The sequence below is a fragment of the Eubalaena glacialis genome, chromosome 3 (assembly GCF_028564815.1).
Source record: "Eubalaena glacialis isolate mEubGla1 chromosome 3, mEubGla1.1.hap2.+ XY, whole genome shotgun sequence".
NCBI classification, from domain to species: Eukaryota; Metazoa; Chordata; class Mammalia; order Artiodactyla; family Balaenidae; genus Eubalaena; species Eubalaena glacialis.
Window position 1 is genome coordinate 136,712,997 of NC_083718.1, and position 25,408 is coordinate 136,738,404.

The following is a 25,408-nucleotide window of genomic DNA, read 5'->3' on the forward strand; positions in this document are numbered from 1 at the left end:
GGTCCATCCTGTTTCACCCTTTCTACTAATGACTTTTAGCGTCTTCTCATTTCCTTCAATTGCAGCCATCCTTGGTTACTTCAGAATTCCAATGGCTTATCCATCTAATACCTTGGCTGCTTGTTCTTCAGCCAACTCACGCTAATGACCCTTTCCTCCATCCTACCTAGATATCCTCTTCCTTGGTCCTATCCTTTCATGTTGCAAACCCCACTAACTGTACCACCTCTGAAATTTCAACCTCAAATATCCCAGTCTCTATGCTTCTAGCTTACTTTCTCTGATCCTCCAGTCCTGTAAGTCCTGAAGGTCATAAAGACCTTCAGTGATTATTCACTTCAGAACTTTCTCATCAGTCACCTCACTCTCACCTCGCTCAGCTTAGATTCATGGTTCTTTCACTTCCCTGCAAACTCCCTCCCACAGCCTCACCTGCCAAGTTCCAACTTTCCAGCACCTGAGCAGCTGCAGGTTCTTGACAAATCCACTGATTATGATGATGGGATTCCGTTTATATTTATGGACACCAATCTCAAGTGGGTTCTCACCACTGACTGGCAAACGCTTCTCCAGTATCTTCACTTCCCACTCTCTCCCAAAATATTGTTCACATTTTCTCCTCTCCTCAAGCTTCCTACGTTGCTCCTTCCCTCACTCTCAGCTGATGGCCTTGACTTGTAGTTCAGTGAGAAAAAGAGAAACAATCACATAGAAACTGCCTCATCTTCTCACTGATAAAATTCCAACTTAACCCAAACTGTGGTCATATCCTGCACGTTTCCTCCTGTTTCTATGGAGGGCACATCCCTGCTCCCATCTCAGGTCAGCCCATCCCTCCCCTCATGCCCATGTGGAATCCCCTCTTGCCTTCTCTTGGACAGCACTTCTGTAGGTATCTCCTCTCTTTTCCTGCACCACTTTCTCCCTTTCTACTGGCTCACTCCACTTGCCCTTCCTCCCCTCCACAGAGGGTCAAGAATCAAGGTTCTCAAAAAACAAAAGCAAAAGCATAACAACAACAACAAACTTTTCTGAGCTCCCCATTCCCCTCCAACTATGGTCTAAAGCTTTATTCTCCTTTACTGCAAAACATCTTAGACGTGGTTCTCTACAGCTGCTGTCTCCTCTCTCCTACTTCAAATGTTCTCCGCCACCCATTCCTTCTGAGGTTCTATCTCTCCACCTTCGTAGAGATGGCTCTTGGCAAAGTGGCTGGTGACCTCTGGATGACCAACCCAATGGTCACTTTGCCGTTCTTACTAGAACTCTGAAGCAGCATTTCACAGTTTACCAGGCCCTCCTTCCTGGAAATACCTTTTCTTTTGGTTTCTGTGACACCAGATTTTCCTGGTTTTACCCCCACTTCACTGGCAGCTCCTTCTTCATTTCCTTTGCTGGCTTTCTCCTCTTTGATTTTAAATATTGGAGCTCTTTTCTGTATTCATTCTCCCCTTTGGTGACCTAATTCAACCCCATAGTTCAATTACCAATTTAAGACTATGTTTCCTGAATCTCTATCTCTAGACCAACCTCTCAGCTGATTTTGAGACTCATATCCAACGGCTTTCTTGACACCTCCATGTGGATAACAAATAGACCTTTCAAATTTGATGTGGTCAGAGCACGACTCTTTATCGCCTGCCACCCTGAACTTCACCAGGCTTCTCAACCATGGTAAATGACACCGCCACCCACTTAGTTACTCAAACCAGAAACCTAGGAGTTATCTTGATTTCCTCCCCTCCTTCATTCTCATGAGCCAGTGCTCTTCACTTTCTTCTCCAAAATATTTCCAGTATCCATTCACTTCTTGTTCCCTCTACTATTACCATCCCCAACCAAGTCTGCAGTATCGTTGAACTTGACTACTGCAAAAACATTCCTAATTATGCTCTCTGCCTCTTCTCTTGCCCCTCCCCTATAACTTATTCTCCACACTTCTGCCAAATCATCTTTTTGAAAAGTAAAGCATAATATGTCTCTTTGCTCCTTAAATCTTCCAATGTCTTCCCATCTGACTTAGAATAAAAGCAATACTTCCTGTTCCAGCTCACAGAGTCCTCCATGACCTGTTCCCTGCCCACTCTCCCCTTTGCTCCCTCTGCACTACTTGGTGACCTTTGTGCTCTGGACTTGGAAGGTTGTTCCAGTTTTAGGAACTTAGCTCTAGTTCTACTCTGCCTAGAATATTCTTCCTCTAGATCTCTGTATGCACGGATCCTTCTCAAGTCTCAGCTGAAGTGTAGCATCCTCAGAGAGGATTTCCTCATCATCCAACCTAAAGAATCACCCCACCACCATATACATGTCATTTGTCTCACACTATCTTGTTATATTTTTATCATAGCTGGTGAAGGAAAAAAAAAACACCACTTGACATTTTTATATTTATTTGTTTGCTTATCTAGTGTCTGTCTACTTCACTCTCCTCACCCCTGTCACACACACACTCTAGACTGTAATCTACACCTTTTCCTGTTCACTAACCTAGAAGAGTACCTGCACCGGTTGAATGAATGAGTTATAAACTATGTGTTTTACATTCCAAAGTCCAGAATCTGCACCTGTAGCTAGATGTACTGTGAGAAGGAAGCATGAGCAATCAAGAGAAAAATTTTCAGGTAAAATATGAAAAGGCCTGCAAATAAGTAATTTAAAACCTCCCAACAAACAAAAGTCCAGGACTAGACAGCTTTACTGGTGAATTCTACCAAACATTCAAAGAAGCCTTAATACCAATCCTAAAACTACTGCAAAAAATAGAAGAGGAGGGAACACTTCCAAACTCATTTTATGAGGTCAGTATTAGCCTGATAACAAAACCAGTTAAGGACACCACAAGAAAAGAAAATTACGGGCCAGTATTCCGGATGAACATAGGCACAAAAATCCTCAACAAAATATTAGCAAAACAAATTCAACAGTACATTAAAAAGATCATAACCATGACTAAGTGGGATTTATTCCAGGGATGCAAATATGGTTCAAAATAGATAAATTAATCAACTTGATGTACCACATTAACAAAATGAAGGATAAAAATCATATGACCATCTCAATAGATGCAAAAAAAGCATTTGACAAAACTCACCGTTCGTTCATGATAAAAACTCTCAACAAAGTGCGTACTGAGGGAATGTACCTCAATATAATAAAGACCATATATGATAAGCCCACAGCTAACATCATACTCAACAGTGAAAAGCTGAAAGCTTTTCCTCTAAGATCAGGAACAAGACAAGGATGCTCACTCTTGCCACTTTTATTCAACATAGTACTGGAAGTCCTAGCCAGAGCAATTTGGCAAGAAAAAGAAATAAAAGGCGTTCAAATTGGAAAGGAAGAAGTAAAACTGTCACTATTTGCAGATGACATGATACTATGTAGAAAACCACAAAGACTCCACCAAAAACTTGTTAAAACTAATAAAATCAATATATGGAAATTTGTTGTGTTTCTATACACCACTTCAGAAGGAGAACTATCAGAAGGAGAAATTAAGAAAACAATCCAATTTACAATTTCATCAAAAAGAATAAAACACCTAAGTATAAATTTAAACAAGGAAGTGAAAGACCTGTACACTAAAAACTATGACATTTTGAAATAAATTGAAAAAGACACAAATAAATGAAAAGATATTCAATGCTCATGGATTGAAAGAATTAATATGTTAAAATGTCCATACTACCCAAAGCAATCTACAATTCAATGCAATCCCTATCAAAATTCCAATGGCATTTTCCAGAGACAGAACAAACAATTCTAAAATTTGCATGGTACCACAAAAGACCCTGAATTGCCAAAGCAATCTTGAGAAAGAAGAACAAAGCTGGAGGTATCATGCGCCCTGACTTCAAACTATATTACAAAGCTATAGTAATCAAAAAAGTATGGTGTTGGCATAAAAACAGACATTTAGATCAATGAAACAGAAACAAGCCCAGAAGTAAATCCATGCATATATGGTCAATTAATTTACAACAAAGGAGCTAAGAATATACAATGGGGAAAGGACAGTTTCCTCAATAAATGGTGTTGGGAAAACTGGGCAGCTATATGCAAAAGGATGAAACCAGACCACTATCTTACACCATACACAAAAATTAACTCAAAATGGATTAAAGGCTGGAATGTAAGACCTGAAACCATAAAACCCTGAAAGAAAACAAAATAGGTAAGCCCTTTGACATTGGTCTCGGCAATGATTTTTGGGGTTTGACACCCAAAGCAAAGGCATTAAAAGCAAAAATAAACAAGTGGGACACATAAAACTGAAAAGCTTCTGCATATCAAAGGAAACCATGAACAAAATGAAAAGTACACCTACTGAATGGGAGAAAAAAATTGCATAGCATATGTCTGATAAGGTGCTAATATCCAAAATATATAAAGAACTCATACAATTCAATAGCAAGAAAACCAAACAGTCCAATTAAAAATGGGCAGAGGATCTAAATAGACATTTTCCCCAAGAGATACAGATGGTCAACAGGTATGTGAAAAAGGTGTTCAACACTAGTAATCATCAGGGAAATGCAAATAAAAACCACAGTGATATATCACCTCACACATGTTAGGATGGCTATGATCAAAAAGATAAGGAATAACAAGTGTCTATGAGGATGTGGAGAAAAGGGAAGGCCTGTACACTGTTAGTGGGAATGTAAATTGGTGCAGCCTCTATGGAAAATGGTATGGAGTTTCCTCAAAATATTAAAAATAGAACTACTATACGATACAGTAATTCCACTTCTGGGTATTTATCTAAAGAAAATGAAAACAGTAACTTGGAAAGATATATGCACCCCCATGTTCATTGCAGCATTATTTACAATAGTCAAGATACCCTAAGTGTACATTGATGGATACATGGATAAGGAAAATGTGTCATATATATATATATATATATATATATATATATATATATTATTCAGCCATAAAAAAGAATAAAATCTCACCATCTGTGACAACATGGATGGACTTGGAGGGCATTATGTTAAGTGAAATAAGTCAGACAGAAAGACAAATACTGTATTATCTTCCTTATATGTGGAATCTAAGAACAAAAAACAAAAATGCAAGCTCATAGATACAGAGAACAGATTGGTGGTTGCCAGAGGTGGGGGTCAGGGGTTGGTAAAATGGGAGTCAAATGGTACAACTTCCAATTATGATATAAATGTCATGGGGATATAATGTATAGCCCGGTGACTTCAGTTAATAATACTGTATTGCATATTTGAAAGTGGCTAAGAAAGTAAATCCTAAAAGTTCTCATTACAAGGAAAAAAAATTCTGTAACTATGTATGGTGACAGATGTTAACTAGACATTTATTGTGGTGATCATTCCACAATATATACAAATACAGAAACATTTGTTGTACACCTGAAACTAATATAATGTTGTATTGTCAATTATACCTCAATAAAAATATATAGAAGAATATTTATTGCAATAAGAAAATATACTACTTATAATATAATTAAAAATCAGTGCATATAATGGCAGTGCAAATAATGGCACAATGGTATGGTAACATTATCATTTTGTAAGAAAAACAATATGTAAGAAAATATTGTCAATTGTTACTATGTTTCAGATTTTAAAAAATTTTTAGTTTATTGTTTTCCTGTGTTCCTGCATCAAACTTAGATTCTCAGTGTAATAGGGGAAAAATGGTATTTTTTGAATGTTAAAAAAAAGGCTTTTCAAATAATTAGAGCTAAAAAGGATTGGGCTCTTCTAGAAAGCGGAAAAGTTTCAAGGAACAATTATTTAGTACCTATCACAAAAGTTTATCTCATTCTCACAAGAATGCCTTGAGGTACATATCATTATGTACCCCATTTACTTATGGAAAAACAGGTTCAGAGAGGTTAAGTAACTGGCCCAAAGTCACACAGTAGGAAGCAGGAGCTGAACCAAGGATGTTTAATTCCATAGCGTATGCTTTTGACTACCACACTAACCTGGCCCCCTTGCTTTATCTCCTCAAGTCTCAGGGTCCTCAAGTGCAAAATGATGACAATGACATGCTTCAGAGGTTGTCATGAGTATTACAGAAGATAATGCATTGAGAAGAGTTTAGTCAGTGTCTGGCACATGAAGTACACTCATTACCTATTCGTTATTATCAGTATCAGTGTTGTCTAATATTACAGAATTAGTGGATGGGAGAGCTAAGAGGTGAAACCAGTCCTAGCTAATTCCAAAGCCTGTGATTTTCCCATGGAGTTGGGTGGGAACTAGTCAGATCTGCTATAGAATGAAAGGTATTCAAGGATAGACGATCTACATAGTCCCACCTGATTCCGAGAGTGTATAGTTTCTGCCTTTATTTTCACGGGCCAACAGCAGTTAGAGTTAGGCTGGGTAGGAAAGACATTCCTTCATCCTTCCCTACTTCCAAGCAGCCATGGCATTATGGGAACACAGGTGAGGTCCCTTGGCTTCACCTCATTAGTCAAACCCAGCTGGGTGTGGATACCACTCCTATATCAAATTGGGTGAGCAGGCAAGTTCCTTTGTCACCTAAGGCCTTGGTTCTTTTATCTATAAAATGGGGATAATAATAGGACTTAGCCTCATGGATGGTAAGGATTAAAAGGGTTAATACACGTAGAGCACCTGTCTCCGTGCCCACAGAACCTGGCCAAAGTTCAGAGCGGCCTCCTCTAGCTGATGGCTCTGTTTATTATCCTCATCCGGGAACCCAGGGTGAGCAGGGCATTGTTTAAGGACCCGGGAAGCCATGTTTGTGCAAAATTCACTTCCTATTGTTGGACCTGTCCGACTTGTACCCGGCTGATTTAGCATTTGCTCACATGTGTAAATGCCAGGACGTGAAAGGGCTTGGATCCCTGTACAGAACACATAATAAGGCAAACAAGTTTTGCTGTTCCTGTTTTTGAGCTGCAGGGAAAGACCAAGGGCTATTTTTAGCTGTGGTAGGTGTGGGTTCTGGGGAGGGCACTGGGGCCGTGTTTGTAACATTACATTTTAACATAATACAGAGTCACCAGGCTGAAGGGATCTGTTACGAGTTGTTTTTATTAATCAAAGACTGGTTTTTTTTTCTCCCCTGAGTTGAGATGTTCAGACTTAATGGGCAGCAAGCAAACAGTGCCTGATACACAGATTTAACTTAACAAAAATAAATCCTTTGTTCTATCAAGTTTCCATGAGGTATCCTAAAAACAGGGGGGAAAAAATGTCATAAATACAGCATTGCCTTCACTTGAGTAAGTTGTTCTCTCAGTAAAAAAATATTTTGTAATTATACTATTGTATATCTGACACAAATAAACTTTGGAAGAGGGTTCTGTGATTCAGGAACAAAGTACGAGCAAGACCTTCCCATGGAATTTTCTTGAGCTCTTTCAGGTACAGACAAGACATCTATCTTTCTCCTGAGATGAGAACCAGCACAAAGTGGGGGAGGTGGGAAATAATTACATCAAGTACAGATAATTTGCGTTTGAGATATTAGAAACAAAATGCATATTGCTGGGGTGTAATAAATGATGTCCTCCAAAATCAGACCTCACAAATTCACTTAAGAAACATTAGCTGAGTGCCTGGGATGGGCATGCCACGCGAGATGCAAAAAACAACAAGACAGATTCGGTTCTTGCCTTAAGGGAGCCTGCGGTTCAGAAGGGAAAATATTATAGATAAGAAAACGGCGTGACAGGTGCTCTCACAGGGGAGATAGCCTCCTAGAGTGACTGGACCATTTCCAAGTTGCTTAATATTCCTGAATTTCAATTGCCTCATCTCTGACATGAGGCTAAGAATTCCTGTGAAAGACGGAAAGTTTGTGCGTATGTGGTTAAAGCAAACAAAAACACGCCCATGTCCTCTTTCCCACACCACAAAATGAAACATTAAGAAAGAGGAAAGCACAGGACCCAGAAATAAGGAGTTTTAACCTAAGAGAGAGGCACAAGGAAGGCCCAGGATGACAGTGAAGGATCCTGGGATGACAGCTGTATACCAGGCCCAGGGGCTACCCGTCCAGGTCAGAGCCGGTCAGAAGGCGCCCAGAGGGATTGCTTCAAAAAGATAACACTGATAGAATCCCAAATGTATTTGAAACTTTTCAGAAAAGATTTATGCAACTGCAGACAAGTTTGAGGTTGAATTAGAGCTAAGTACACAGAAAATTAAGCCAGCTTAAAAAAACAGGAAAGTGACTCCATGGGAAATTAAAAATTGTGCAGGAAATGTAAAACATCTAGTGTGCTAGATGACACAGTTGTGAAAATGCTGATCTGGCTCAGATTAAGTTATATCTATACTGGGGAGATAGGAGAACGGGGAAAAGTGTGTGTACATGTGTTGCACGTGGGGTGGTGGGTTGATGTCAGATAAATTCTCATCTTCCCCTGGTGGAAAGCCAATAAATAATGCCTAAAACAGAGAAATCACCAATTAGCAACATAAGCATGTTATAGAGAGATATGGAGGTGAATAACAAAAAAAGTCAGCTGAGGTGTTCAAAGTGGTTGCCTCTGGACCATGGGAAACTGCACTGTGTGAGTTTGGGGAAAGAGAGGGGAACAGGAGGTAATTACCATTTCTTGTATCTAAGCATGCAGAACTTTTTGACTCGTTAACTACCTGCACATATAACTAAATTATCCAAAAACTAAAATTTAAATTATAAACTAAATTTTAAATTATAGCTACACAAGAACAGAAAGTGCTGGAATTCCTTGCTGTGTTTGTTAACAATCATAAAAGTCATGTGCACATCTCATGAAAACTTTTCTGAGAAAGAACTGCCATCACATGGTGTACCAGGCTGACTGGCCCTTCATATTATCTCTCAGATTTGCAAAGTCAGTGTGTTGATAAAACATCATTTGCTTAAAAATAGGAGGGAGGATAATAACATTATTTACCCCCATAAGGTAGCTGACAGGGTCAAATGAGAAAAGGCAGTGACCTTGCACAGCACTCTATAAATATTGGCAAGTTATCCTATCTGTCCTCCTCCTCTCTGTTCTAATTATATAATTATCCCCAGGTGATGCCCTTAGAGCCAGGGGGAGAAGGGGCTTGCTCTCTCCCCCTTGTACTCAGCTCTGGCTGCCATAAGAGAATGCCAAGGGCTGGGTGGGTTAACAATGTCTTTATTTCTCGCAGCTCTGGAGCCTGGAAGCATGAAATCAGGAGGCCAGCATGGTCAGGTTCTTGGTGAAGACCCTCTTCCTGGTTTACAGGTGGTCAACCATCTTCTCATTGTATCCTTACATAGCAAGGTAAGTGGGGATAGGAGAGAGTGGGAGGGGTGGTGGTGGAGAGAAAGCTCTCTCATTTTTATTCTTATAAAGGCACTAATCCCATCATGAGGGCTCTACTTTCATGACCTAATTACCTCCCAAAAGCCCCATCGCCAAATGCCATCACATTGTGGATTAGGGTTTCAACATACAAATTTGGGAGGACACAAAGATTCAGTCTATAGCAACCACCATACTGGCTGGATAGCTGGAATGTCAGGTGTGGTGGTGAGCCAACTGGGACCATGCCAACAAGGGCCACCACCCTGAGGATGGTGAAACAACAAAATAGAAGGAGACATGACCTGTTGCCCAGTCCCCAACCTCCAGTCTAATAATGAGAAAGAGATACACTTCTATCTTGTTTAAGCTCCAGGCAGCTGTCATATTCTAACTAATACTCATCTTAATTTCATTCATATTAACAGTAGGAGTTCTAGTAGTAGCAGTTACTTATGGTGTTCTAAGGAGGGACACCTAGCTCAGACCTGGAGACCTGAAGTCCTGATATGTATACAAAACTGAACGAACTATTAGGCAATCAGGCAAAAAGAAAGGCAAGAATATTCTGGGCAGAAAAAACAACATAGACACAGCACTGAAGATGTGAGACACATAGTGTTTGGGGAACAGAAAGTGGTTGAGGTTGGAGTGGGAGAGGGAGAATGCAAGAAGCAAGGCCAATGAAGTAACAACGTTATGCCCTCATAGGTCTTACAGAGGAGTTTCAGTTATCAATCAGGGACAACAGGGAGCCACGGAAGGAAAGTTGATGTGATTCGATTTTTTTTTTTTTTGGACTAGCACTCACTGATCTTATTTATTTATTTATTTATTATTATTTTTGAAAATTTTATTTATTTTATTTATTTATTTTTGGCTGCGTTGGGTCTTCGCTGCTGCATGCAGGCTTTCTCTAGTTGCGGCGAGCGGGGGCTACTCTTCATTGCGGTGCATGGGCTTCTCATTGCAGTGGCTTCTCTTGTTGCAGAGCACGGGCTCTAGGTGTGCGGGCTCAGTAGTTGCGGCTTGTGGGCTCAGTAGTTGTGGCTCACGGGCTCTAGAGCGCAGGCTCAGTAATTGTGGCACACGGGCTTAGTTGCTCTGCAGCATGTGGGATCTTCCCGGACCAGGGGTCAAACTCATGTCCCCTGCATTAGCAGGCAGATTCTTAATCACTGCACCACCAGGGAAGTCCCTGTGATTCAAATTTTAATTGATGTGTTTGCAGTATGGAGAATGGATTGGAGTCAAACAGGATGGAGGCAAGGAGACTGTTTCAGTAATTAAAGCAAGAAATAAAAGGGGCCTGAACTGTGGTGGGGTACCGGGGGTGGAGACACGAAGGCAGATTTGGACAGATTCAAATGACAGGAGGTAGAATCTGACTCAACACAAAAGTAGAGGGGGAAATGGGTATTGAGAATTAGGACCATATTTCTGGCTATTTCCCTGGAAGGATGACTGGGCCGTTCATGGAGACAGGGAACAAAGGAGGAGGAGTGGTTTTGAGGAGGAACGTGGAAGATGCTGATCTTGGTTGCTGGAACCTGCAAACATCCAAATGCTGAAGTTCCAGGGGCTACTAGATATTCAAGAGAGAGTCTGGGGCTACCCATGGATTTGGACTCAATCCAGAATTAGTCTTTTCAAGCATTTTTAAAAGGTGAATTAGGGGGGCTTCCCTGGTGGCGCAGTGGTTGAGAGTCTGCCTGCCGATGCAGGGGACACGGGTTCAAGCCCTGGCCTGGGGGGATCCCACGTGCCGCGGAGCGACTAGGCCCATGAGCCACAATTACTGAGCCTGCGCGTCTGGAGCCTGTGCTCTGCAACAAGGGAGGCCACGATAGTGAGAGGCCCGCGCACCGCGATGAAGAGTGGCCCCCGCTTGCCGCAACTAGAGAAAGCCCTCGCACAGAAACGAAGACCCAACACAGCCATAAATAAATAAATAAATTAATTAATTAATTAATTTTTTTTTTTTAAACATCTTTATTGAAGTATAATTGCTTTACAATGGTGTGCTAGCTTCTGCTTTACAACAAAGTGAATCAGTTACACATATACATATGTTGCCATATCTCTTCCCTCTTGCATCTCCCTCCCTCCCACCCTCCCTATCCCACCCCTCTAGGTGGTCACAAAGCACCGAGCTGATCTCCCTGTGCTATGCGGCTGCTTCCCACTAGTTATCTATTTTACATTTGGTAGTGTATATATGTCCATGACACTCTCTCACCCTGTCACATCTCACCCCTCCCCCTCCCCATATCCTCAAGTCCATTCTCTAGTAGGTCTGTGTCTTTATTCCCATCTTGCCACTAGGTTCTTCATGACCTCTTTTTTTTTTTTTCCCTTAGATTCCATATATATGTGTTAGCATACTGTATTTGTTTTTCTCTTTCTGACTTACTTCACTCTGTATGACAGACTCTAACTCCATCCACCTCATTACAAACACCTCCATTTCATTTCTTTTTATGGCTGAGTAATATTCCATTGTATATATGTGCCACATCTTCTTTATCCATTCATCCGATGATGGACACCTAGGTTGCTTCCATGTCCTGGCTATTGTAAACAGAGCTGCAATGAATATTTTGGTACATGACTCTTTCTGAATTATGGTTTTCTCAGGGTATATGCCCAGTAGTGGGATTGCTGGGTCATATGGTAGTTCTATTTTTAGTTTTTTAAGGAACCTCCATACTGTTCTCCATAGTGGCTGTATCAATTTACATTCCCACCAACAGTGCAAGAGTGTTCCCTTTTCTCCACACCCTCTCCAGCATTTATTGTTTCTAGATTTTTTGATGATGGCCATTCTGACCGGTGTGAGATGATACCTCATTGTAGTTTTGATTTGCATTTCTCTAATGATTAAAGATGTTGAGCATTCTTTCATGTGTCTGTTGGCAATCTGTATCTCTTCTTTGGAGAAATGTCTATGTAGGTCTTCTGCCCATTTTTGGATTGGGTTGTTTGTTTTTTTGTTATTGAGCTGCATGAGCTGCTTGTAAATCTTGGAGATTAATCCTTTGTCCGTTGCTTCATTTGCAAATATTTTCTCCCATTCTGAGGGTTGTCTTTTGGTCTTGTTTATGGTTTCCTTTGCTGTGCAAAAGCTTTTAAGTTTCATTAGGTCCCATTTGTTTATTTGTGTTTTTATTTCCATTTCTCTAGGACCTGGGTCAAAAAGGATCTTGCTGTGACTTATGTCATACAGTGTTCTGCCTATGTTTTCCTCTAAGAGTTTGATAGTGTCTGGCCTTACACTTAGGTCTTTAATCCATTTTGAGTTTATTTTTGTGTATGGTGTCAGGGAGTGTTCTAATTTCATACTTTTACATGTACCTGTCCAATTTTCCCAGCACCACTTATTGAAGAGGCTGTCTTTTCTCCACTGTATATGCTTGCCTCCTTTATCAAAGATAAGGTGACCATATGTGCGTGGGCTTATCTCTGGGCTTTCTATCCTGTTCCATTGATCTATATTTCTGTTTTTGTGCCAGTACCAAACTGTCTTGATTACTGTAGCTTTGTAATATAGTCTGAAGTCAGGGAGCCTGATTCCTCCAGCTCCATTTTTCGTTCTCAAGATTGCTTTGGCTATTCGGGGTCTTTTGTGTTTCCATACAAATTGTGAAATTTTTTGTTCTAGTTCTGTGAAAAATGCCAGTGGTAGATGCCAGTGGTAGTTTGATAGGGATTGCATTGAATCTGTAGATTGCTTTGGGTAGCAGAGTCATTTTCACAATGTTGATTCTTCTAATCCAAGAACATGGTATATCTCTCCATCTATTTGTATCATCTTTAATTTCTTTCATCAGTGTCCTATAATTTTCTGCATACAGGTCTTTTGTCTCTTAGGTAGGTTTATTCCTAGGTATTTTATTCTTTTTGTTGCAATGGTAAACGGGAGTGTTTTCTTAATTTCACTTTCAGATTTTCATCATTAGTATACAGGAATGCAAGAGATTTCTGTGCATTAATTTTGTATCCTGCTACTTTACCTAATTCATTGATTAGCTCTAGTAGTTTTCTGGTAGCATCTTTTGGATTCTCTATGTATAGTATCATGTCATCTGCAAACAGTGACAGCTTTACTTCTTCTTTTCCGATTTGATTCCTTTTTACTTCTTTTTCTTCTCTGATTGCTGTGGCTAACACTTCCAAAACTATGTTGAATAATAGTGGTGAGAGTGGGCAACCTTGTCTTGTTCCTGATCTTAGTGGAAATGGTTCAGTTTTTCACCATTGAGGACAATGTTGGCTGTGGGTTTGTCATATACGGCCTTTATTATGTTGAGGAAAGTTCCCTCTATGCCTACTTTCTGCAGGACTTTTATCATAAATGGTGTTGAATTTTGTCGAAAGCTTTCTCTGCATCTATTGAGATGATCATATGGTTTTTCTCCTTCAATTTGTTAATATGATGTATCACGTTGATTGATTTGCGTATATTGAAGAATCCTTGCATTCCTGGAATAAACCCCACTTGATCATGGTGTATGATCCTTTTAATGTGCTGTTGGATTCTGTTTGCTAGTATTTTGTTGAGGATTTTTGCATCTATGTCATCAGTGATATTGGCCTGTAGTTTTCTTTCTTGTGACATCTTTGCCTGGTTTTGGTATCAGGGTGATGGTGGCCTCGTAGAATGAGTTGGGGAGTGTTCTCCCTCTGCAATATTTTGGAAGAGTTTGAGAAGGATAGGTGTTAGCTCTTCTCTAAATGTTTGCCTAGAATTCGCTCTGTGAGCCCATCTGGTCCTGGGCTTTTGTGTGTTGGAAGATTTTTAATCACAGTTTCAAATTTCAGTGCTTGTGATTGGTCTGTTCATATTTTCTATTTCTTCCTGGTTCAGTCTCGGCAGGTTGTGCATTTCTAAGAATCTGTCCATTTCTTCCAGGTTGTCCATTTATTAGCATAGAGTTGCTTGTAGTAATCTCTTATGATCGTTTGTATTTCTGCAGTGTCAGTGGTTACTTCTCCTTTTTCATTTCTAATTCTATTAATTTTGAGTCTTCTCTTTTTTCTCTTGATGAGTCTGGCTAATGGTTTATCAATTTTGTTTATCTTCTCAAAGAACCAGCTTTTAGTTTCATTGATTTTTGCTATTGTTTCCTTCATTTCTTTTTCATTTATTTCTGATCTGATCTTTATGATTTCTTTCCTTCTGCTAGCTTTGGGGTTTTTTTGTTCTTCTTTCTCTAATTGCTTTAGGGTGCAAGGTTAGGTTGTTTTATTCGAGATGTTTCCTGTTTCTTGATGTAGGCTTGTATTGCTATAAACTTCCCTCTTAGAACTGCTTTGCTGCATCCCATAGGTTTGGATCGTCGTGTCTCCATTGTCATTTGTTTCTAGGTATTTTTTGATTTCCCCTTTGATTTCTTCAGTGATCTCTTGGTTATTAAGTAGTGTATTGTGTAGCCTCCATGTGTTTGTATTTTTTACAGATCTTTTCCTGTAATTGATATCTAGTCTCATAGCGTTGTGGTCGGAAAAGATACATGATACGATTTCAATTTTTTTAAATTTACCAAGGCTTGATTTGTGACCCAAGATATGATCTATCCTGGAGAATGTTCCATGAGCACTTGAGAAAAATGTGTATTCTGTTGTTTTGGGTGGAATGTCCTATAAATATCAATTAAGTCCATCTTGTTTAATGTATCATTTAAAGCTTGTGTTTCCTTATTATTTTCATTTTGGATGATCTGTCCATTGGTGAAAGTGGGGTGTTAAAGTCCCCTACTATGATTGTGTTACTGTCGATTTCCCCCTTTTATGGCTGTTAGTATTTGCTTATGTATTGAGGTGCTCCTATGTTGGGTGCATAAATATTTACAATTGTTATACCTTCCTCTTGGATCGATCCCTTGATCATTATATAGTGTCCGTCTTTGTCTCTTGTAATTGTCTTTATTTTAAAGTCTATTTTGTCTGATATGAGAATTGCTACTCAGCTTTCTTTTGATTTCCATTTGCATGGAATATCTTTTTCCATCCCCTCACTTTCAGTCTGTATGTGTCTCTAGGTCTGAAGTGGGTCTCTTGTAGACAGCATATATATGGGTCTTGTTTTTGTATCCATTCAGCCAGTCTGTGTCTTTTGGTGGGAGCATTTAATCCATTTACATTTAAGGTAATTATCGATATGTATGTTCCTATTCCCATTTTCTTAAATGTTTTGGGTTTGTTATTGTAGGTGTTTTCCTTCTCTTGTGTTTCTTGCCTAGAGAAGTTCCTTTAGCATTTGTTGTACAGCTGGTTTGGTGGTGCTGAACTCTCTCAGCTTTTGCTTGTCTGTAAAGGTTTTAATTTCTCATCAAATCTGAATGAGATCCTTGCTGGTAGAGTAATCTTGGTTGTAGGTTTTTCTCCTTCATCACTTTAAGTATATCCTGCCACTCCCTTCTGGCTTGCAGCGTTTCTGCTGAAAGATCAGCTGTTAACCTTATGGGGATTGCCCTTGTGTGTTATCTGTTGTTTTTCCCTTGCTGCTTTTAATATGTTTTCTTTATATTTAATTTTTGATAGTTTGATTAATATGTGTCTTGGTGTGTTTCTCCTTGGATTATCCTGTATGGGACTCTCTGTGCTTCCAGGACTTGATTAACTATTTCCTTTCCCATATTAGGGAAGTTTTCAACTATAATCTCTTCAAATATTTTCTCAGTCCCTTTCTTTTTCTCTTCTTCTTCTGGGACCCCTATGATTCGAATGTTGGTGCGTTTAATGTTGTCCCAGAGGTCTCTGAGACTGTCCTCAGTTCTTTTCATTCTTTTTTCTTTATTCTGGTCTGCAGTAGTTATTTCCACCATTTTATCTCCAGGTCACTTATCCGTTCTTCTGCCTCAGTTATTCTGCTATTGATCCCATCTAGAGTATTTTTAATTTCATTTATTGTGCTTGTCATCGTTTCTTGGTTCCTCTTTAGTTCTTCTACGTCCTTGTTAAATGTTTCTTGCATTTTGTCTATTCTATTTCCAAGACTTTGGATCATCCTTACTATCATTATTCTGAATTCTTTTTCAGGTAGACTACCTATTTCCTCTCATTTGTTAGGTCTGGTGTGTTTTGACCCTGCTCCTTCATCTGCTGTGTGTTTTTCTGTCTTCTCATTTTGCTTATCTTACTGTGTTTGGGGTCTCCTTTTCACAGGCTGCAGGTTCGTAGTTCCCGTTGTTTTGGTATCTGTCCCCAGTGGGCTAAGGTTGGTTCAGTGGGTTGTGTAGGTTTCCTGGTGGAGGGAACTAGTGCTTGTGTTCTGGTGGATGAGGCTGGATGTTGTCTTTCTGGTGGTTCGTCCACGTCTGGTGGTGTGTTTTTGGGGTGTCTGTGGCCTTATTATGATTTTAGGCAGCCTCTCTGTAATGGATGGGGCTGTGTTCCTCTCTTGCTAGTTGTTTGGCATAGGGTGTCCAGCACTGTAGCTTGCTGGTCGTTGAGTGAAGCTGGGTCTTGATGTTGAGATGGAGATCTTTTGGGAGGTCTGACGTCTTCTGCTCAGCGTTCAGTGGGTGTTCTGTAGGAGCAGTTCCACGTGTAGATGTATTTCTCATGTATCTGTGGGGAGGAAGGTGATCTCCGCGTCTTACTCTTCCGCCATCTTCAATTAATTAATTTTTTAAAAAAGCTTGTTTAACAGTGAAGAAAGGGAGATTTAAAAAAAAATTAAAGAAAAAAAAGTGAATTAGGAAGGTGATAGGGTAATCACCACCACCAGCAGAGGAAACTGAAGCCCAGAAAGATCCAAAACCTGCAGCCAAGAAAGTTAATCCCCTAGTTTTGCTGAAAGAAAGAAAGGAAGGAAGGCAGGGAGGGAGGGAGGGAGGAAGGGAGGGAGGGAGGAAGGAAGGAAGGAAGGAAGGAAGGAAGGAAGGAAGGAAGGAAGGAAGGAAGGAAGGAAGGGAGGGAGGGAGGAAAGAAACCTAGACCGTACAATTAAATACAACATACAACCCTGGATCTTTGCAAAACTACTACTCGGTACTACCAATCACTTCTCTCACTAAGTCAATTATTTATTCACCAAACAATAACTGAGGACCCAGCTGTGCTTTGCGCAGAACTAGGAGTTGCAAATATATAAGGCAAATGAGACAAAGTCCCACTTGAATGACTTCTTTTATTGAAGAGGCTATTCTGACTGGGGAAGACAGAAATTCAGCCAACAACAACCGGAGAATGTCAGGTAGCGAATGGTAAATACTACGATGAAAAGAAAGCAAGACAAGTATGATCAAGAGTGACGGGAGATACTTTAAACTGGATGATCATAAAGACCTCTCTGAGGATGTGTTGTGAATAACAAGATGAGCCAGCCATGCAAAAAAATTCTAGGAAAAAAGGGACCTGCCCGTGCAAAGGCCCTAAGGTGAGATGGGGCTTAGTGTGAAGGTGCAGTTAGAAGCCCGTGTGGCCAGGGTGTGGTGAGCCCAGGGAAGAGTCACAGGAGATGGGGTCAGGGAGGTGGGTGGGGGCCAGAGCAGGGGGCTTGCAAGTTAGAGCTTGGATTTTATTCTAAGTACAATGGGGAGTCATCAGAGGGCTTTAGCAGCAGAGTAACCTCAATGAACCTACATGACCAATGGTCCTGGCTGCGTGTGGAGGGCAGACTTTGGCAGGAGTGGAAGCAGGGATGAAAAACCATAGCCCGCTCCTGTTCTAGCTCCACTTCTATGCTGTCTGTCATCACAATCTTCAATTCCTCACAATGACTGGGAGAGGTGGGAGTTATATACCCCAGTTTTCAATGAGGATTTTATTTTTATATCCTTCCACAAAGCCAAGTACAGTTTGGGGCATGTAGCTGTCTCTTTAATAATATTTGATGTTTGATTAATAAGTTAAACAACCCATTGATTCCATTTAGTCAAAGAATCACACAGACCAATTAAAAGGCCTAAAAACAAAGCCCAGACATAGCAGCTGTTTGCTGGCCCTGGTCAGTTGCTTGACCGAGAAGGCTTGTCAAGCTCAATCAACAGGGTGAAGCCAAGAGTTCACAATGACACAGAGTTCCCAAGTCTGCCATTGTTCTCTCTCCCCAGTGTTAAGCTGTGTCTCTGTGCCTCCAGGAATCTGGAGGAAAACAAAAACGTTCCTTTTAAACCTGGTGTTTTCAAGTCTTCAGTGGTTTGTCATTCTCTAGCCATCCTAGGAGCACCCCAGGTTTGGGTGTGAAGCAGCACACACGGGGCAGAGCGTGGCTCACACTTTATCTGTTTCCTCCCAGATTCACTAGTTAACACAGGATCTTTGGGCTTTCCTTGCAAACAAGGGCCTGAATCACCACAGAAGCCCGGGAAAGGCATGGTCATACTTCCTGCCCTAGCTATCCAGTTCCTGGGCCAGGCCAAGGCATCAACGCCAACCATTGGATCACTGCCATTCTCACATAAAAGGCGCAGGGCACTAGAGCTGCCTACCCGACACAGCCCCTCCTGGGGAGCCCCACCCCGCCCTTGCTGAGAAGATTCTATGACCTGATGGTCAGGAGTGAACCTTTGACCCAAAAGAGTTTCCAACATAGAGTAGCCTTTATCTTGCAACCTGGCAAGACAAGATGAATAAAGGCAATCAAATTACTCTCCTAGGATGTAAAACCCAAAAACAGAGGCTTGACAGTCAAAAGTGGGCCCTGAGCTGAGAGGTGAGGCAGTAAAAGTAGAGCTAGTAACTGTGGTTGGCCATGTGTAAAGGATGAAGAGGAAGCCAGGGTGGAGTATTTGTGCCCATGCACATTTGAGAGAGAGAGAGAGACAGAGAGACAGAGAGGGAGAGAGGGAGAGAGGGAGGGAGAAAGAGGGAGGGAAGCAAAGTCAAGAACCGTGCTGTACAGTACAGTAGCTGCATATGGCTATTCAATTTTATTTATTTATTTATTTGTTTGTTTGTTTGTTTATTTATTTATTTGGCTGCGTTGGGTCTTCGCTGCTGCGTGTGGGCTTTTCTCTAGCTGTGGAGAGCGGGGGCTACTCTTTGTTGCGGTGCACGGGCTTCTCACTGCGGGGGCTTCTCTTGTTGCGAAGCATGGGCTCTAGGCACGTAGGTTTCAGTAGCTGCAGCACGCGGGCTCAGTAGTTGTGGCTTACGGGCTTAGTTGCTCTGCAGCATGTGGGATCTTCCCAGACCAGGGCTCGAACCTGTGTCCCCTGCATTGGCGGGCAGATTCTTAACCACTGTGCCACCAGGGAAGTCCCTCAATTCTAGTTAAATAATAATTTTAATTAATTGATTTAGTTAATTTGTTTAAATTTAAATTAATTTCTTTAGATAACATTAGAAATTAAAGATTCAGTTTCTCAGTTGAACTTCACAGATATAGAACATTTCTATTATTGCAGACAGCTCTATTGGACAGCACTGGTCTATAAGACCCACTAGGATAAAGAATAAAAAAATCTTAGTGCCAGGTTTTCAATTCCTGATTCCAATTGACATGAAGCTCAACTATATATACCTCCTGCCCTGTATTCCATGAGATCCTTTGTATCCTTATAATTTGCATCTACCACCCTACGTCTCCCATCACTACTTTTTTCTTGAGCTAGTTAGATTTTAGTTCTTATTTTAGCTTATTATATTCAAAAGAATCTTAATTAAGAACATATTTTTGACAGATATTACTAATAGAAATAATAACAACCAGTACAATTTATTGAGTGCTTCTATGTATGAACACCATGCCTTAGCATTTTACATGCATGTTTTTATTTAATCTTCACAGGAACCTTATAAGATAGATTTTTATCTCTATTCAACAGCTGAAGGAACCAAGGCACAGAGAGGTTAAGCAAGTTATCCAAGGTCACAGAGCTCACAGGTGGTAAAGTAGGAATGGAATCGATCTTCCATCTTCAACGATTGATGCATAGGTACCTGGCCTGACTTTTAACCATGGAAGCAGACTGCGAAAAGTGGCAGGTACCCCATCCTGGGACATCGTAAGTAGGAACCAGAAGTCTGAAACTTCTTTAGAGATCTGTGGATTCTGGAACACCTACTTAGGGCAGCTGGTCTGGTTCCAATCATCTCTCTGCCTAGCATTTTTTTCTTCCATTAAAGAACAGGAAGTTTGAGAAGTGACAGGCCATGGGCACAGGCTGACCCTGCTGCAAAATAGCCCCTCAGGAGCAAACTGCATGTCCTGTGAACCCGGGGACTGGCCAGCGAAATTCCCTGATGCTAGAACTTTGGTCAGAGGACCTAAGTTGTATGCTGATTGGTGTTGGAAGCCAAGTTTGGTGGGGGAAGGGAGTCAGCACATACTTCTCTGCTGAACTCCGTTTCCCATTTGGTCTGGCAGCTTGTTTTTAATGAGGCCAATCCAAGAATTCCGTGTTAACATCGCTCCTTTTACTGGAACCGCAAATGCAGCCCCCTGGGACCTGGCTCTATCTCTGGGCAGACATCAAAAACAACTCCTTTTTACTTTGAAATCATAACAGTCTTCTAAGAGCTACCCACTTCCTTACTTTCTTTCCCCTCTCTGAGGAAGAAAGTAAGGGCCAGGGTTTGTGGGGTGCAGCACCCCAGGATTTACAGTCGGCAGAGAAAGCCTCAGGGCTGGCCAGACTGAGGGGGTTTTCCCGGACCCTGCTGTCAGTTTTCCCTTTCTTGTGCTTCCAAGGCCTGGTGGTTCCTTCCTGCCTGCTTGTCTCCTGTCCAGGACCAGCCTGATGAGTAGGCATGGCTTTCCCAACCCCCTCTTCACCCTGCCACAGCTGCCTTCACGTTGTGACTTCTGGGGGTTGTAAAAGATGCTGCCACATCCAAAATCCTCTCTCCGTCGGCGACCGAAGCATGATGCATCCGTCAAACTTCCGTAGCTCTCCAGGGTTCCTCTGCTTTGGGGAGAGGGGCCACTTTTTAGCCGCTCCAACACTTGAGATCCCAGCAGGAGGTGGGAGGTGGGGAAGGGTATGGGGTTAGGAGGAAAGAAGACACGTTTTGGGAAGGAGAATACTAGTGATTAGTGGACAGTTAAAGGTGGATTTGTTGGCAAGTGGTATGTACTGATGGGGCATGTCAACGGTGGGGTTTGCTGCATACCAGGTTCTCTCCAGGAGAGAGGATGTGAGAGAAAGGCTTTTCATGCCCTGTCCCCTGGGGCATGGGATGACCTGGATCCAGGTCTCCTTTCTCTAGGAAGCCTTCTGCAACTCCTGACTCGCCCAAACATGGATATGTAGTCCTCCTCTGTGTCCTCATAACATCCTGTGCTTCTCTCCTTTGTGGCTCTAGCCACTCATTCATCACCTCTCCACTTTCCTGCCTTCCTCTTCACTATTTCCTGCCATGCTCCCAGCACCCTGCATCTACGTAGTGAGGTTAGCAGACACCTCCACTATTTTGAGTGAATGAAGGAATACTAGCTGCTCCTTGTGGAGCTAGGAGAGTAGCAGCTGAGGGAGTGGTGGGGAGATTGCTGCTCTAACCGAAGTTGAGGCTGTGATCCACGAAGAACGTGGTGGTTAAGCGGCGTGCCTCAGGTGTGAACCTGCGCTCCATCACTTACTAGCTGTGTGCTTGGGCAAGCTGTTTCATCTCTCTGTGCCTCAGTTTTTTCATTCATAAACTAGGGATGATAATAATACCTATCTAATTTTTTGTGTGAGAAATAAATGAGTTAATATATTTAAAGTCCTTATAGTTTAACACATTGTAAGCTCTTAATAAATGTCAGCTTAAGGAAATTTTAAAAAACCCTAGAAGAGTCAGCTCTTTAAGCTGTCATCATTCGTTGCTGACTTGCTTTACTCCCACCTCACTGGCCTCCTCCTATTGCTTTAACATGCTGGCCCAGTCTTGCCTCAGAAGCCTTTCCTTTGGACTCTATCTGAAAGCGTCCACCCCTTGCCCTCTTTGGGTTTCATCATGAAGCACTTACAGTATAGTGCCAGACACCGCATCTGTGCATTACTTTATTTGAGTTTTGTTTGTGTCCACATAAAAAAGTAAGCTCCATGAAGGCAGGGGCTTTGTTTTATTCACTGTATCATTCCTAGTGCCCAGTATACTGTCTGCCACATAGGAGGTGCTTAGCAACAGTTGTTGGATGGATGGATGGATGGATGGATGGATGGATGGATGGATGGATGGGTAGATGGATGGGTGGGTGGATGGATCCACTGACCTCCTTTGGGAGACTTCTGTGACCATTTCTCCCGGCCTTCCCCTCCTCAATCTCCCAATCACACACCCTCATGTGCAGCCCTTTCTCCAACTCCCATTCTGCCAAACTTGCTCTCTGGGTCCCTTTCCCCTCAAATGGCCATTTGCCCAAGCCATGCACTGTCTCAGGCGGTGGGGTTCCCACACAAGCAGTTTCGGATTTGCTGACTAGTCCAGAAAGATCAGCTGCCCAGTGTCAGCTGTTAAGGGGACACAGTGAACAGGACAGTCCAATGGGAGAGGCAAATGAATGGAGAGATGATTACATCTGCATTGAAGCTGTGTCAGAGAGAAACCCAGGGAGTACAGGGCCACTGAGGAGGGGCCCATAACCTACACCCAGGGCAGGAGTTCCCCTTAGACCCAAAGCTAGGCTCCACCATAGAGCCTCATCCTAAATAAAGCGCATGAATAGACGACACACAGCTAGTCTGTTGGATTTCTCCTGAGCTGAAAAAGTACCTGGAGAACCAAAGTGAAACCGAAAGCTTTTATCAGTCACAGGAGCGCAGATTTGATATCATCAAAGAAGTATTTTCAAGACCGTGGGGAAGGGCAGACAGTGTAATTAATTAGCTGTGAGTAGAACACTTCCCGCTTTCGAGGGTGGAGAGAACTTGGGCTCCAGATGCTGTGGGCCCAGAATGGGGGGAGGAGTGACTCGACTCGCAAATCCCTGCTGGGAAGGAAACGTTTTCACCAGCCTCCGTCATCTGTAAATCACAGACTCAAAGACCGTTTTGGTTTTTTTAAAATTAATTTTTATAGTCCCAGAAGATTCCTGCTGATCTTAGTTCCTTGATATGATTTTTTAAATAATTTTCAAAATTAGAGTGTTATGGGTTGAATTTTATCTCCCCCCCGCCGCCAAATTTATATGCTGAAGTCCTAACCCTTAGTACCTCAGAATGTGACCTTATTTGGAGATGGGATCTTTACAGAGGTAATCAAGTTAAAATGAGGTCATTAAGGTGGGTACCAATCCAGTATGTCTAGTGTCCTTCTAAGAAGGGAAATTTTGGACACAGAAAGGCCTTGAGGGAAGAAAATGTGAAAAGACATAGAAGACAGTCATCTACAAGCCAAGGAGAAAGACCTGGAACAGATTCTTCTGTCCTCAGAAGGAGCCAAGCCTGCAATACCTTGATTTTGAACTTCTAGCCTCTAGAACTGTGAGATAAATTTCTGGTGTTTCAGCCACCCAGGCTATGGTACTCTGTTACAGCAGCCCTAGGAAACTAATACAGAGAGTAAATAGCAATTCTTCTTCAGACTGAGACAAAAAAGGACCCCATCCATGTCTTTCCTAATCACTGGTAAATTCAAGTATTTCACAGGATAGTTTAGTTTCTCAATGAGAGTATATATGTTATATGTATATCATACCTATGGTTTGGTACAAGACAGAGAGTAACCAAGCCTTTACATTCTTGAAGGGGCTAGTTGAGTGTTAGGCACATAGATTCAACTCAGTTTAACAAATATTTATTGATCCTTCCATGTGCCAGGTGCTGGGCTGGAGATGCAGAAAATATAGTCCCTGCTTTTAAGGAACTCACAATCTGGTAGAAAAAGCGCAAGTGTATAAACAACTATACCTCAGAATGATAAGCACAATGATTGAAATGCATAAAAATGACACAAGGAAGAAGTGCCTATCTCAAGGAACGGGGGCTGGTCAGAGAAGCTTCTCAGAGGAGGGTCCGATCTGAGTTAAACCTGCCATCTTCTCTATGAGGTTACAAATCAGGGAAACAGATTGCACTAATACACGCTACAAGTCTGAATATGTTTTCAGAAGCAGAAAAACCATTTGTGAATCATTGCAGCATTGTTTATAATAGCCAAAAGAATTGGAAGCCTCCCAAATCTTTATTAATAGACAGTTTTAAGTAAATTATGCTATATTCATAAAACGGCCACCCTATAGCAATTATGCAACTGTTAAAAATGAGGTAGAGTTATATATACTGGAAAAGTATATATACTTTTATATACTTTATATATACACTTTCCAAGTTATATATACTTGGAAAGATCTCCAAGATATTAAGTGAACAAATTAAACGGTAGAATAATGTACATAGTATGATACCATTCATGTTATAAATAAAAGGATATATGTATAGTTACTTAGATTTATGAATGCATGGAAAGAATCTGGAAGAATACCTAAAAACTGGTAATATTAGTTACCTGAAAGGATGGGAGAGGAGAGGCAGGGATATTTTATATATAGGTATATATTCATTTAATCTTTTACAATAAAAAGGTTTTAAGGCAAAAACAAATTTAAAAAATATTTCCTGGGAACTTGCTCTGGATGCCTGAGCTGACTGCTGGTGAATTCATCTCCCAGACAACTCAGCTCTGCTCTCTCTCCTCATGCTGTGTCCACCCAGCCAGCATGTCCGTTTACACAGTGGCCCTGTCCCCAGATCCTCAGTCATGTGCACACTGTTTGCTTTGCTAGACTTATAGCTAAGAGCTGTGAATTCAACAGCAGGCAGAACTGGCTTCAGATCCCCAAATTTTCACTCACTAACTGTGTGACCTTGAAAAAATTATCTTTATCCTCTGAGCCTCAGTTCTGTCATCACAGGGTGATTGTATGAATTTAAAAAGGCAATACCCATTGAGGGCTCAGTAAATCGTAGCTTAAAAAAAGATAAATAATAGGAATCAGCCAATGTTCAATTGATCCCCACTGAATTCAGACCACCCCCCAGGTTGCACTTACCTGTGGCCAACTGGACTGTCTACCTCATCTTAGGTGACTGAACTTCTCCAGTTTTAGTGAAAAATTATATCATATCAAACCAAAAGGAAGTAAATAATGGGATTTGAAGATCTGATCAAGAGTGTTCATCTTTAGTAAAAACAGATTCTACCTTCTCCCTCTGTCCTCTCTATTCCCACTCCCTCTGACAC